Source organism: Triplophysa rosa, linkage group LG14, assembly GCF_024868665.1.
Source record: "Triplophysa rosa linkage group LG14, Trosa_1v2, whole genome shotgun sequence".
Taxonomy (NCBI): Eukaryota; Metazoa; Chordata; class Actinopteri; order Cypriniformes; family Nemacheilidae; genus Triplophysa; species Triplophysa rosa.
The window spans coordinates 21,658,207-21,674,988 of NC_079903.1; the positions used below are offsets into that span (position 1 = coordinate 21,658,207).

At 37.4% G+C, this 16,782-nt stretch overlaps 1 long non-coding RNA gene across 1 annotated transcript; it reads right to left on the reverse strand.

The window, feature by feature from the left end:
* Positions 1–727: 727 nt before the first annotated feature.
* Positions 728–16,618, reverse strand: LOC130564637 (uncharacterized). The gene is made up of 10 exons (XR_008964292.1): positions 16,537–16,618; positions 16,302–16,393; positions 11,479–11,562; positions 10,663–10,761; positions 10,490–10,561; positions 7,012–7,074; positions 5,529–5,623; positions 5,276–5,449; positions 1,022–1,077; positions 728–842 (listed from the first exon to the last, which is right to left on the reverse strand). It is a non-coding gene; the product is annotated as an uncharacterized LOC130564637 (long non-coding RNA).
* Positions 16,619–16,782: the final 164 nt, after the last annotated feature.

Here is a 16,782-nt window from a genome sequence, read left to right on the forward strand (position 1 = left end):
AATAATCTGAGCTATGACGTTCACATTATTGTATACCATTAACTAATACTGTATAACAATCGTCTCATTTGTGTCTGTTTTTATTTCCTCTAGAGGTCTTTAGGAGAACCATCTGAGACAAAGTTGTTATTGAAATGAAACTGAGAGTCTCTTGAGTTATGAAAGAGCAACCGTACAGCAGCAACATTTTTCCCTGGTTTCTGACCAGTTCTTGATTCTGGAAATGAACGTGTTATCTGCTCGCCAGGTCTGAAATAAAATATCACATGTAGAAAGTATAATTATTATTTGATTATTAAAAGACTCTCCTGAAGGTCTTGTGTCATCACGGTGATGGAAAAATGATGTCAAACTACCCAAGCAAATTCAATTACCCGACCAATTACTCGCCTGTGTTCGTACTGACTTATTGGTACATTAAATATTAACGGGAGCATGGATATCAAATTTGCTCATCATTAGAAGGTGCGCATATTGTGGGCTAATCACAGATGTTTCACATCCGTCAGATCCTTTCAGCAAGAATAAAAGTCACAGCAACACAAAGGAGCGCTTACAAATGTTGCGCAACCCTCCTTTCACAAGATGTGATGCAGTTTCCCAAATATAAAATACAATTCTGTCATCATTTATTCACCCTCGTGTCTGTTCAAAATCTGACTCTTTCTTTTGTGGAACACAGAAGAAGATATTTTGATAAATGTCTCCATATAATGGAAGTCAATGGGTTATCTTCTAAATGTGTTCTGCAGAAGATATATTTTTCAGTTCAGTATCATATTTTAGACCCACCTTTCTCTAATTTTCGGTATGACTTAATGGCAGAAGTCTCAGAGACACACCTGAGGGGGAAAGAGAGGGAGCGGGGCATTAACTCGCTGTAAACCCAGCAGACTCACAGATTGAGTTGACAGCCGAAACAGTGGGAGTTAAGATGCGGTGTTGGTAAAGTGATTGGTGTTAACAGCGAGAGAGAGAGAGAGAGAGAGAGAGAGAGAGACTGTTAAACTTGCTGTTAAACCTTTTCTGGATGTTTCTCTCTATATAATGTGGATCCCATGCACGAGCAACGGAGGCCTGGAAAACAAGAAAATAAAAAAACATCGAAAATAGATGTTTTCTCCATGTACAAAAACTCCATCATTGTCTCAATCTACACAAGCTTTTGACAATGGCTCATTAGGAGCCTTTGACGTAATACAAATGTGAGTCAGATCTCTCATCGCACTCTGTGCATCTGGGCCTAAAAAGTCTTGAATTTGTCAAAACAGCTGTGCGACGATGAAAAAACAGCAGATTGAGAATCGTACTGAATAGTTTCATGATGGTTCCATCATGGATCATTAGCTAGGAACAAAAGCACCACGTCAGAGACGCGTCAGGCAGAGACGTGTGTGTTTTAAAACCAGACGAAAGTCAGACACAACACGAACTTCCTCTCCCCCCACCCCCCCCAATTACAGGCCTGATCGGCCTTCCACATGACTCGAAACAACTTCGGCTCCATGCATATGTATGCGTGTTAACAGATAAGGTGCTTGCGATTCTTTGCCCAGGTACAAGCCGACCGACGATTGGTATTGACAAGAGGATTGCGGCTTCTCTACCCCGACTAATTAAACCAATGCGCTTGCATCTCGCAGAATCTCAGCGCCAAATGTACTCAGGATGCTGGAGCCGTCGCAAGATATTCTTCCTCTGTGACACCTGGAGGTTCATATACGAACATGGGCGCGCTTCACATGCATATACTTTGTGTAATGTCATTGTTGTTGCTATGGTGATGTATAGAGGATATTTGGCCTTCGAGAACTCTGATGAAGGCTATACAAAGGTGTACGCAGATTTTCACCATAACCCGCACAAAAAAACATGGCAAGATCTGCTGTTTAAATAAAATCGTAAAAACAGGACAAAGTCTAAATAATTTGAAGGAATTTTAAGTATTGATATTTTTACAGCTGTTTTACTTGTATTTTGCACTTTTGAAACAGAGTATATAGGGAAAAAGAGAACGAAAAAATGAAAAGACAGAAATACACCTATATTTGTCTGAGAGCTGCATTGAACCCTGTAGACATAAATCAAAAATATGGGTCAACATTATCATGAAATAATTTTAACCAAACTGAGAGCTCAGATATATACTGTATATATAAATATATATATATATATCAATATTTAGTGGTTTGGTCCCAAAGTTTTTAAATCTTTTTTATTTTTGAATGATAATTTTCCATCAAGAGCTGCTTTCAGAATTGTTACATTCATAACAATCCGAATTCCTTATGGGCACATGAAAATTAAAACATAACTATTTTATGTCCACAAAAAGCCACGACTTCTCTATTTGTTTGGTATTATTGCTTTTGCTTTGTACAATTTAATGAACAATCCTACAAAGTATGTTGTCTCTCAAAAACATGTCCTGTAATTAGTGTTTTTTGTATAGATTGCTTTTTCTGATGCCTGGATTCTATTAATTATCTACTAACAGATGGTTCAAAACACATGTTCAAAAAAATATTATTAAAAAATAAATGTAAATATATTGGTAATACATACATTGTCTGAGAGTTTTTACTTCAAGTTTTGACTGAAAGTGTCACATCCATAATGCTGGAATTGCCCATATGAGAAATAAACAATAATGAGCCACATCTGATTGCAAATTTAGGGTGGAAGATGCAGGTCAAAATGAATGCTTTTGGAAATCTTTTAAAATATAAAAATTGAAGCAAAAATTTTTAGACACACAATGTCCACCTGACTCATGTCAAAGTCATTGTATCCCCTCACTGTCAGAATTTTTAAAAAGAACAAGGTGTAGGCGAACTTGGGTATAAAAAGAGACGAGGCTAAAAACTTCTGGAAACTTTTTCTTCCTCTAAGAGGGCCTCCCTCTCATTTCCCCATGGCTCCGATCACACCGTTATGCCCATTTCATCTCCAGCCCCTCCAATGAAACCACCTCCACACAGAAGACCCCCTGCTAGCTCACTGCTGACATATTTTGATGCAAGCCAACAAAATCAATTCCTGTACAGTTGACGTCTTTTAAAGTCTGTTAGACGACGACCACAGGGGGTCCCACAAGGCTATGTTTTCCTCAACCCCAAACAAGAAGAAAGGTAAAACGACAGGTGTATCTAAAAGATTGTATTTCTCTTTTCTTACAAACCGCGCAATAAATAAAAACATGAGAACAAAAGCACGGTCCCCCCTCGGTCGGGCTCTGGTTTGATGCCAGCGCGGCTTCCATCAGACGTCAGCGTGCGGACCCCAGATTCCCTTTCACAGAAGTCAAAGTTGAAGCAGTCCATCACGGGCGATCCGTCATGTGCCGCTGTCCACCCCTCCCCTGTAATTACAACCGCAAAACTCTCGTGCCCAAATTAATAAGGGGACATATGTAATGTTCTCTCATAGTTCACCATTTAGTCCAATTACGGCCTGTCCAGGCAGATGACGTCCCTTTACCGGGTGAGTAATGACTTTGACATGAGCGCAGGGTCATTAAGAAACAGACTACATTATCTTAGGCGATCCTGTGTGATTAGGGACCGTCTCTAGCTTCTGGCTCTGTCCGAAATGATAGCACCCTCTGTCTAACAGAGGGGGATATTTCAACTTTGGTATTTAAATGGTACCTAATTACCCAAAATATCACTTGACAGGGCGATCAGTCATCAAGACATGTCTTAATATGAAGAACAGCTTTGACTTGAGAGAGGTTTTGATGATGCAGACGTCCCAACTTGGCACATTCTGCGGTAAATTCAAGAAAATCTCGTATCAGAGCTGACCGTGGGTTTTTTTGGCATTCATAAACACTTATAATGAGAAATACATTGTGAAAGTTTTTTTTCATGTGAAATGATTCAAATTGGTTGGTCATGTTTTGGTTTGTTGCACTTAAAATAATTAACTAATGAACATGAAATAACTTCTCTATTGTCTTCTGTTCGTTTCCTACAGCATCTTGTTTGGCAACATCTGCATTTGGTGGACGTTGTTCCTTTAGAACAAGAGTTCATTCACATAATTACAAAAGACGTTGTTTTTCATTTGCATAATCCGCAAAGTAATTATGAGCATGACTTGCTTTGTAATCTCTATTGGTTTTCAATTGTTTTCAAAAGGAATTCTTGTTTTGATGTAAAATGCGATAAAAAAAACACATAACACTTGATTCCAGCGAGATTTGCACTTCTTAATCCAAACAAACAACTACATTTGTCAACACACTGAGAATCATATTTCATTAACACGGCGCTGAACTATCCTCATTCTTAGTTCGGTGAGATACAGACCATAATTTACCTGAACTCGAGGAGACATACCGTGCATCATTCAGAGACTTAAACACACTGCTATATTTAATAACTCAATACACATCAATTCCCTTATTAACAACATGACATTGACTAACATTTGTCCAATCATGTCTCCCTCATTACATTTTCGTTTTTTTATAATAATCGAAGATGTGTACAAATCTAAAATAAAACAGAGCCGTCAAACCTGTAAATGTCAATTACCATATTTCCCTTGACATTTCTGGATAATGGCTGACATGCGGTCGCTGTAATAAGCATCATTAGCTTTCAGACGGCCCAGGATGCATCAACACACGGCGTGCGTGATCGTCGTTCGGTAAGACGAGAGCTCCGTATCGTCTGTGGCATATTTCATTGTCAATTGGCTAGCTTCGCAGAGATGAAGGACGTCTTTGTTAATGTAATAAATGCTGGTGGCATTTCAAAAAGCACTCAGCACTCTTGATTAGCTCGTTTAGTCTTATTACTTAGGGGCCTTATACGCTTCTTCATTCATAAACGCCACTCACAGTCATCACGGTTAATGGACTAGACTAGCACACTGGCCAGACTGGCTTGTCATTGTTTATAATACAGATTTAAACTTTATCATATACTGTATGTACATTGTCTGTTTTGCATGTACAGTGGCAACACAAATTCACATAGGATGCAAACGATCAACTTTGCTGTGTTTTAAAACTAAACACACCAATTTTTTTTAAAAAGTACTTTTCAAGCACATCAAATAATTCGATTTTTTTCAGAACATCGAAAAATGTTTTTGTGAAACATGTACATGTTACGCTTATTTCTTTAATAATAACCCGTGTTTTTAAATGATCCTTTAAAAAATAACATCAGAAAACATCTGCATGAACGCAAATGATCAAATGTGCCTATTTTTCATCGTTGACCTCTTATACACATATATGTATGTACATTTTCGTGCTCACCTTGCCAATAAAGAGTTTGTCTGGTGCGAAGACGACTAACATCCTTTGTTTGTCTAACATCACATTAATGCTGTTTTCATTGCCCTTAGAATCTTCAAAATCGTTTTTCCTTCATAGCCTACAACCCCAGGATCATACATGGCATGTTTCAAGGTTTGGCTCCAACGGGCCAAACTGTATGAAAGGCAAAAAACAATAAAGATTACACATGTACACAGCTGTCAATGAAAAAGACTCAAGATCACTAAATTACCTGTACCCTAGCGGCTAGCACAGACACGCGGCGAGGTCATTTCCTGTGCCGAGAGGAAGTACACACCAGAGGATTCTGTTCAAAGCTGGCTTCATCTAGGAAGGAAAATAACACTTCAGAGAAAGAAAGGCAAGGATCCAACAAAACAAGAGAGCGTATCCCATGATTCCAGGCACTTATAAGGGCACAAAAAATGATATTTCTTGTTTCTTGCTGTATGGCACGTGTACATTATGTGTTGAATGAAACTCAAAGGTCACACCGTTTTTAATCCACTCTTCTGAAAGTATCCGAAGAAAAATCAACAATCTGTTCTGTGCCTTATCACTGGCCTTATCATTCACAGCATTTTCCGGCCTATTACTCCGTCTTTGTTTTGATTGTCAAAAATGGAAGCAATTTTTGACATAAATAAAGGACTGAATGAAGACGCAGTCGCCCAAAAACATCACCTGTAGAGACTGTTCTTCAGATGATATAAGTAATATGCCATTTCTTGAGGAAAGATAATCATCCTATTTGCTGCCCCTAAAATACAGGTACGCATGTAATAGCTTTACTTCTGCGAGAAATAAATATTTCACTATTTTGTCAAATGCAACAAAAATTACTTCATTTGAAAAACAAAATATGACGCAAAAATAATTTTCTTTTTGCACTCACCATGTCTTTATGTTCATAAACTTTCCGTTAGTTTGTCTGGTTTGTTTTTATTAAATCTATAATAAAGACTTCCTGGATTTAATTCACAACAACGTAAACAGCATGACTCCTGCTGTTAATTGCCTTAAAGGGGTCAGATGGCGCAAATACGTGTTTTTAGTTATAAGTTGCCCACGCATGTATTAGACACGTAAAATTGCAAAAATTTAAGTGTCGGGACAAAAGAGTCATTCTATGTAAAAGCGAACGCTCACCCAGACCTGCCGGAAACGCCTCCTGTAACCACACCCCCACAAATCTACGTCAGTTGGTGGTCTGATTTGACTAAGACCGCCCAAATGTATACGCAAGTAAGGTGGGCGTACCTGTCAGTACAATTGAAGAGGAACCTGATGTTCCAAATATGGTAAGAGGCGTTACATTTCCCTCACACGCTTGCAGTATTCCACCAATCACCACGCACTGGTGAACTGGCCAATCATAGCACACCTCGCTTTTCAGAGCCATGAGCTTTGTAAAAAATCTGCGCGTTTCAGAGAGGCGGGGCAAAGAGGAGATACAAACATGCACGGTATGTGGAAAATAGCAAGCGTTTTTGAACCTTAAATCGTGTATACACATTGCATTACATCTAAAACAAACCATAATATTCGTTTCAGCCGTGTCATATGACCCCTTTAAGACATGAATCGGTCACAAAAAAGGCCAAATTAAATAAAGGAGTGGTCCAAAAAATTGAATTTACTCAGTTCATGGGGCTATGTTTGCTCTACCAAATGATCAGTGACAAATTATTTTCTATTTGGACATCTGAACATACCTGATGTCCAGAATCCATCCAACAGTCCTGACCATCTCCACAACAGACCAAGACCCAGGAAGACTTGAATACGCAAAAAATCACCGAAGATGAAGAGTGATTAGAATTATTAAAATAATAAAAAATATATTTTAAAGCTTTATTTAAAATAATTTACTAGAGACAATAGAATCATTTTTTATAAAGCGAATTAATACACACCGGTTTTTACATTTCTATACAGTAAACAACTTTTTCATTCGACTAAACATTAAAATATCCATGTGGCATACCTACCATAACTAAAATATTACTCATACAACCTTGATTGTATTTATTCATTTAATATTTTCCACAGTTCTTGCCCCTTAAAAACAAAGCTTTCATTTAGTAAACACAAATCTCTCTTTTTCAACAGCCAGTGCCTTTCAGAAACTTCACAGATATACCAAGAAGAAGTTCGCTGCAACGTTTTCCATTCCTTCACAATAATACAGCTGTAACTTGACCATGACACAAAATAAGACTCTTAATTACTTAACTTTACTTAACAAATCATATTAGTCGCAAAAACAGACCAATCACAAGAAAAGCAACTACGGGATGTTTGAGCATGAATAAACAAACACCTAATTTGCTGTAAAATCGTGTTAGGCGGACGTAATGATAGCACAGAGCTACAGGACAGTACATAGCACAGATTATGATAGCACGACTATGACAAAATGATGTGATATTTGAATAGATGAATGCATAAATTCAAAATCTATCTTTTCCAGCAGCGCAGAAACATCAATTTTAGGTTAGGTTGGACACCTGACCTGTCACAATCAATAGTTTGATTATGACAAGGTCACTAAATGATGTGTAAATAGTGAACAGTGGGGTATTGATAAAATAATTGTATACCCCACCACAAAAAACATAAATTGGGATGGAACAAAAGCTTCCCTTATTGCATTTATAACATTTCCAACTGGAATCAATAACTATCCATTTGTCTATCTTTAAGATGCACCTCGTGTGCCTTTGGTGTAAATATAAATCTTGCCGTATGTAACATGGGTACCGGGGCTAGTTGTCACATGGGGAAAGGCTGTATCTCAGTTAATATAAGGTTATGAAGCTATCCAACTTGTGAGGTAAAAAAAATGTATATTTTTTGTAGCTAAAACGTTGAATCTTACAAAAATGATCTTCCAACAAAAAACAATTACTGGCCTGGAGGAATATGTGTGACAACTAGCCCCGGCGTCCGTTATAAGATAACGTCACATACAGAGTTCTTCAAAACTTCTCACAGTGTTGTTTTTGCTTTCTCTATCGTCCATTTTGGAAATACACAAACGTTGAATATTGTCACAACCCTGACGGGCGCACATTTATCTAGAATGTGACCGTGTATGTAGCATACTAATAACATATTCAGTGGCTGTTCTCAGGGCGTTTGATTGACACCACCGTCGGTATGCGTGATCACACGAGGCCCTGAGAGCGGCAACGCTCTAACAGTAACATGTATCTATTATTACCAGCTGACTGTGAGCACTGGATACATTAACAGACTTCTCTGCCGTGTTTGTGATTGTGAAACTAACCCTTTAATAATGTTTGCACTCGCAGCTCGCACACACACAGAACTCTCTCTCGCATGAATTAGTGCACAGTAATACGAAGCAGGGTCTGAATATACAATACACTGTTAGAAAACTTTGTTTAACTGTTATCATCAGAAACCGCGAGTGCGGCACAACAGTACGAAGACATGTGCAGGATGTGCAACTGTTAAAATGATAGGAATAAATCATAACCCATATGATATTTACATCAATGATATGATATCAATCATATGTTTGAATAAAGGGCAAAGACGCCATGGTGTCCTAAATTGTACAACACTTTTGGCTATTATTATTTGGCACTATTGCATATGAAGAATGAGGGAAATAAAAAGTAGGAACTATTCAGAATAGCTTTGCGTTTTAAATATAAATTCGTTCACATGTTTTTATGCAAAGTGCTTTACAGTGCATCCAGGCTTTACGTTTGATCACTACGCGTGTAATCCCTTGGAATCAAACCCATCCCTGTTGAAAAAAAACAGCATATGCTGGTTTGGTATGTTTTGATGCTGGTTTGCTGGTTTGTGCTGGTTTAAGCTGGTCAAACCGGCATCGAAACATAACTAACCCGGCATATACTGGTTTTTTCAACAGGGATGGCGCAGATATACCTATGCTTTACCATTCAATCCACAGGCCAGACGATTACTACTCATCATTATATCACATATAGGCTAGTGGCAGTTTAATATTTGCATTTAACAATTTGCATAGAACCTCAATATTTATTTGAGTCATTACAATGCCAGAAAAAACGGCTTGATGATGCAGTACCCGTGAAAGCAACGTCATTGGATTTGAAACACAGTAATCTGCTCCATAGTTACTCCCTAATGACAGGCTTTGACCATGAGTCACTTTCTACACGGATGCTGCATGATTATTGTGGGGTTTTGGAGCGGACGGAGCACACATGGTCTAATCCAGAATGGTCTTCCGGTGGACGGTGACACAGATAAAGCGCTTAAAACAGGACCCATCGAAACAATCCCAGCAGGCCCAGGTGAATTAATGAGCCACCCGTCCGGCGAGGAGTGATCCATTACTTCCTCTAATTATAAATAATAATCCTGATTATTACACTGGTTAGCCGCTGCCAGTCGTGATGGATGGCCCAGGACATGATCTGTCTTTAGCGTTCTGTCATTACTATGCCGAGACAACGTGCAGTCGAGGCAGGTCACTGCGGACTGTTGCCTCAACCGAGTTATGATTTATGAACGCCAACTAGCTTCATAAAAAGTGAGATTTTCACTTACACATGTAATTCATATTACAATAATAAATTCAGTATTAAATTGGATTGTTTTGCTTATAAAACAGTCAAACTACATTCTTTTCTTTAACTTAATCTATTAAGTTCTATTAAGGGCAGAAAACGCACATACAAGTTTGGCAGTGTTGGGCAAGTTACTCTGAAAAAGTAATTAATTACTAGTTACTAATTACATATTCAGTAGTGTAATAAGATTACTGTACAAATTACCTTGATTAGTTAAGTGATTTAAGGATAGACATGAAACGGCTCTTTTAATTCATTCAAATAAATAATATAATAAAGTAGTTCATAAAGTACTCTTATTAACTGACCAAAGTATTACAAATGTGAGAATTATACAATAAAGCACAGATTTTAAAGTTAGACTTTGAATTTTGATGTCATTTCCAGTATTGCACACACACAAAGTATTTTAATTACATCAGAAGTAACTAATTAAATTACAGAAAAATTGAGTAATCCATTACTTTACTTTTTCAAGGGAAAAATAATTAAATTACAGTAACTAATTACATAGTAACTATAGTTACACCCAAAACTGAAGTTTGGACATTTAACTTTTAGGAGGTCAACTTGGTATCAAGACATCAAGACTCACCTGTACCCATCATTGATGCTGAGTTGGTACTTTGTGTTTTCCTTTGTCTTCCTTGTTGGTGGACCGGCTCTCCTGTAGTTACAGATCAATTGTAAGGTCTCAAAGAGTTTCAAAGAAATTGAATGTCACCACAAATTACAGAAATATCATATAAAGTAAATATGTCATTTTACCAGCGCAACAGGATGTTTTGTGTTTGGAGGAAGTATGTGATTTCTCAGTGAGCCGCAGTCATATTCACCTCTGACGTGTGAAGCACACTTGTTGTGTAGCTGCATGAAGTTCAGGATGAAGGAAACAATCGCAACTTTACTAATCAACATCATTTACATACAGACTATAAATACTTGTTTACTGTTGAATGAGTCAAAATAATAACAAAAAAGATAATGCAGAATTATGACTGATATAATTTAAATGATGACATTAGAAAACAATTCATACGCTCACTGAAATCTTTAACTTATAACAAAAGAAACAAGGTTTTCTGACACTTCTGGACAAAAATTACGCAAAATCTACTGTATTTAACAAAAAATATGCATGTATGTGAAGGAAAGAAAGAAAGAAAGAAAGAAAGAAAGAAAGAAAGAAAGAAAGAAAGAAAGAAAGAAAGAAAGAAAGAAAGAAAGAAAGAAAGAAAGAAAAAGAAATAATCAGCAGCTTTGATTAAAACATCACGATGTGCATATTTAAACCTAGTTAGTCTTGTAATTATAACGCTTAGAAAGAGAATTTCTTTCTAATTTCATTAAATGAAAAGCAACTCTTGGTCTAAGCCCCGTGAAGCATTTCTGATCCATGCGTGCTAGTTTTTAAACACTACAATTGGATGCACCTCTGTTTTTCACATAGGTTTGACTCATGGGGGATCGATCCACATAATGCTCATGTCCTTGCAAACTACAATACAGAAGGACAGACATTCACAAAGTGTCTTGTCATTGTAATCGTCACCAATGAACTATAATAGAAAGTTCTGTCCTGACCTGTCTTGTACCAACCAGCAGCATCACAGGTCCAGCATGTAAACCATAGGCAGGTTTTCCAAAGCGATGATGCCCGTCATCCTTCTGTCAGACAGAGACAGACAGACAGCTAAGAAGTCAATGCAGCTACACTTACATATATACGACAGTAATCAAAGTAGGCTACTCAGCTCAGACAGGTCAATGTGAAAAATAAATTGATAAAATATATATTTGTAAAATCAGGCATATTATACAGGAGGCACTGTGCCACTGAAATTGCAAAAGATAGTTCAGTGAATGCAGGACTCCATCTAGTGGTCAGGTAGAATTCAGCTTTTTGATTTACACTCCCGAGCTGAATCTCTTTCTACAAACTTTGAGGCAAGCAGGCAAACAGACAACAAACTCAATGGATGAACACAGTTTCAAGACCCAACGCCAGCAGAGGAGGCATATTTGGTGATTAATTAATGATATGGGGTTGCACTGGGCACTTTGCTCTAGTGGTCAACAGAGACAATACAGAATTATTGCACTAGGTGGCGTTGTGGTGCCGACGCTCAATGTTTGGCTTACCTTACTGTCTTCGCCATCTGTATCAAAACATGACTGCAAGAAAAACAGATACACAACGATACAAATCTAAACATTCAAGTTCAACCTAAATCCACATAAGAAGTTCGTCTGAAAGACATTTTTCAACAAGTCCTGTATCCCTAAAAGGTCAATCTGACATCTATAAAAAGAGTGTCTTTCTGGTGCATCGTACAGCCAAAGACGGAATCCTTCAATTCAGTCGACCTCAGAAAGTCCTTTACCCAATCGGTTATTAGCATGCTGTTTTGTCACGCAGCCATAGGCATTTCACAAACATTGTTTTATTGAATGAAAACAAACAGAGGCAAGAACAGACTTTTTGTAGCGCTATCTAAATTAGCTACAGTTCAACAGCAACGGAGTCTGACCTTAGCAAGGGGGGTTTAGACTAGCAACAACCAGAACAAAACAAGTGCTATGACACCGACAGGAGATATCGGCTATACTTCAAAACTGTCGGTAGATGGCAGCACAGACTCGTGTTTATATGCCGCTGTCAAACACATGGTGTGCGTACGACGAATTAATTACTGTAACAAACAATAAGTAAATACATTTAGAAATACACAGTACAAATTAAGCTGACGTATAGCCTAATTTAAATGTATTAATTATAACCTTTCTTGACCAAACTATATATTATTCATAAGAATAACCAAAGTCTGTTTGAACATATTATTCTGTGTCACTTGTTTTAAAGTAGCCCTACGGTGGCTGGGACGGGAAATCCCTGAAAAGTAATCCTTCATCTCTCCATGAATTGTTGCTCTTGTGAGAAATGCCGGCATGTTTGTGTAAAATGTATTTGTGACTGTTTTATACGATTAAAACGGAATTACACTGAATAGAAACGTGACAGCTTTTGTTTATTTTAGACTTCAATTGACCGGACATTTCCTCCAAACTGAAGTTTTTTATTTATTACATTAATTTCTAATATCTTGGTCAAAATGGGCTCACTGGAGGGCTGTAAATATGCTGGGTTTGTTTTAACCCATTGTTGGGTCAAATATAGCCTATTTTTGGGGAGGGGGGTCATTTAATGCAAAGGTTGGGTTTGTCCCTTTTTGACCCAAGGATGGGTTGAAAGTAACCCAGCATTTTTTAGAGTGCAGCCTTTGTGATTGGTCAAAGGTTTGCCCATGATTGGCCAATGGGCTTGGCTTTGGGTCTCTGTTGCAGAAACTCAAGAAAAGATGCTGACAGAATATCTCACAAGCTCATTCTCCAGGAAGGTTTTTTATGTCCTCGTGGTCAATTTCCTGCTAAATGAATACTTCACTTAATCCTTCAAACTGATCTAAGGACAGCAAAATACAGCTGTAAAACGGTAAAATGACAAATGACCTGATTGAGGATTTCCGGCTTCAACGCAGTGTAAAATTGCAAGGAAGAGGCCTTTAGTAAATGAGCACAAAGCAAATCACAGTGCTTTTATTATCCAATATAATCATCCTGTGCCATAAAGTCCCTCATTTTAGCTGATGATATAATAATGATCATCATGTACTATGAGCTCAACATGGTCACTGGTGTGCTTTTATAAGGTGTCTCTTTAGCAGAACCAGAAACCTGACCTGTAACTATGAGACACAGCGTAATATTTACCTCTTCAGATTAGGCTAGGGTAAAATTCAAAATCTATAAAACTCTTGAAGAACATTTCATAGCTGCTTCTTTAGAAGAAACAAGTGAAGGCAGCACCAAGTTTTACATTTAAAGAGAATTGAAACACGTAAACCATTTAACCAGAGTGCATCTTTGAGAAGATCAAATCATCTTTATCAAGATGTTTGACGATGGTGGCGGTCACATCTTTTTAAGAGCAAAAACTAGCAGACGACCACAAAGGGACTGCATATCTCTAGTTCCCACTTTGTACAAATGAATGATCCATATTGCTGTATTGTGTGCTAGCAAATCACAATGAGAGATGCTGTGACCTAGAACAGGAAACATTGAGCTCTGGAGCCATCAATTATTCAGATGATTCAATTAATCTCTGATCTATATGTGATGAATGATCCTCTTGTTGTCAGTTGATTTGTTATCTATCTACTGCATCCATCTGTATTTTTGTCTTTACTGTTATGCCAAGTTTTTACATAAAAGATGTGATGATTTGTGTGATATACACTTTTTTTATTGAAATAACTGGATCCTGAGATTTGTCAAACCTATTACTTTGATATCAAGCAGAAATAATATGATAGTCTTTATTATTGGTAAATGTGATACATGGCATACTGAATGATGAATTGTCTGCTTCGGCATGGATGGTGTTTCCTACAAAGAGAGAAACAGGTCAAATGGACTTTCACATATTACGCATTGCAAGAATCAAAGCTCATTATGGCTATTATGTATTTAAGGGAATTAATAAGTGTCAGTCAGAAATGTTCTCTACATAGTCTGGTTCCTGTTGGATTAGACTGAATTATTAACCTTAAGCTTCAGGAAATGACATTTCCTTAAGTGATACGGTGTTCAATGACACATGAACGATTTGTGTTAAATGGCTCGATTTTCATTTCGTGAACTGGCAGGCTGTCAGTGTCAACATACCTCCATGAGGATATTCAGTGGGTGGAGATGTTCTCTGGATATCCAGAAGTATAAACTATGAGTGATGACTCAAAAATCTAATATGTCCACATATTGTTTACACTTTCTAAACATATTTAGTGTAATTCAATTTTTACATAATTTTTCTCTCTCAAGTACTACTTGTACTACTATTATTATTATTAATATTTTTTTAATTATGATGTGTAAAGCTGATTTGCAACAATGAACATTGTGAAAAGAGCTATATAAATATGAATTGAATTGAAGAACACTGTAAAAAATTACCAATTTCAGCTGCCTTAAATGTTTAAGTTACATAAAATTAGCTTTACGAGTCAATTAAACTTAATTACTGTATATTGGACCAACTTTAAAAATTGAGTTGTAAAAAACAACTAGATTTTTTTAAGTCAGTTCAATATAATTTAAGCTTAATTGACTCATAAAGCTAATTTTATTTAACGTAAACATTTAAGGCAGCTGAAATAACAGCTGTTTAACTAAGTTTTTAAGTTGTTTTTTACAGCGAAGAGAGAATTCTTTTGGACTCAGTGACCCACTTTTTTCACGAGGCATCTATTTTTGTCCTGATGTAAGATGCACCGGCTCTGCTGTGTAGAGAATGAGAAAAGTCAATCATTCTGTCTTCTCGCCCACTTGTAAAATCTTGATAATGTTGACATCAACATATAGCTCATAGCAAAAACTTGACAAGTTTACAACACTGAAGAAAACAGTAAGTTATTGTATTAGATTAGTACGCACCAAAGATTGGTCTTGTGTGTTTATTTTTGTGTAAATATTGTAAGGAGTGGGGGGCTATTTAGTTTTTGTTAAAACTGAATTTTATTATTTTAGAAAAAAGTCAACCTGTCAGATCTTTGAACTTCTCGTGCTATATAACAAGACCAGGAAGCACAGCCTGAGGCAAGTGTCTTTACTGAAAAGTTCATCTATATTTATGAATGAAATTGCTTGTCAAGTGGAGGGTTGAGAAGTCTAAACAAATTCCTCACGGTGTTGCCTAAGGGTAGAAAAAAATGGATGGTCTTTGCTTCATCTTGGCCGAAACCTAGATGATGAATTGACCCTTTTACTCACAGCTCACATGGACATGAACTACATTTACATTGAGTCATTTAGCAGACGCTTTTATCCAAACCGACTTACAGAGAGTTCAGGGTGCAATAAGCGATATGTCATACAGGAGCAATAATACAATAGGTGCTAATACCAAGTTACTAGTTTCAACAAAACTCAAAACTATATCCATCTGGCTCACAATTCAATTTCAAAGAAATTGAAAAATCTCTAGTTTGAGTTGGCTTGTGGTCAAAGCCAGTGGTCAAAACCACATATGAATCCTGATAACAAACCAGTCTGACCAGGCAGGAAGAAAAACAAAACATTTTGAGCTGGAGTAACACAGACAGGTTATATTTGAGCATTTTACAGCGGCTACTGTAAGTATGACAGATCGGCTGGGTTTGTCTGGGTTGTCCATAAATGAATTAAAGGGACACTCCACCCAAAAATGAAAATTCTGTCCAGAACATATCGTGCATCAACCCTGCAACAGCACCACAGTACAGGTCTTTTTGTCACGTTGTTGGTTGTACAAAATACAGTATGATTCCATTATGCCCGTCAAATGCATAAACCAGAATTACACTCACCTGATGCTACTCAAAGTTATTTCAGCTCCAATTCACCAAGCTTGACTTGCCACGCAGCCTCGATGAAACGTCACATGTCCACATCCCTCTCTCTGTTGAGCGAGAAACATCCGTTCTGTTTTTTCCAGTATCAGTAAATGAATTGGCTATTGCGAGACATTGGAAAGAGGGTGCGTGATCTGCATCTGCAACATCAGTTCTCATGCCTCCGCTTGCATCACACGCACACACTTACCCTCCCTTTCCTCATCTCTCTCTCATCCAGTGAGAATTCGGCCATTCTGAATGCGTGATCTTTGTCTTTCAATTCTGTCCCTTTAAACAAGTGGTTGTTTAAAAACTCCAAAGCTGGGAAGGCTTGAGAACGTAACATGAAAACCACACAATTTTGTTACAGAGCTAAATAATGCCAGAAATCCCTTAATACCTGTATATTTTGCTGTGGTCATCATCCCTAGTTGATTTTCATCCAGGGTAGAAG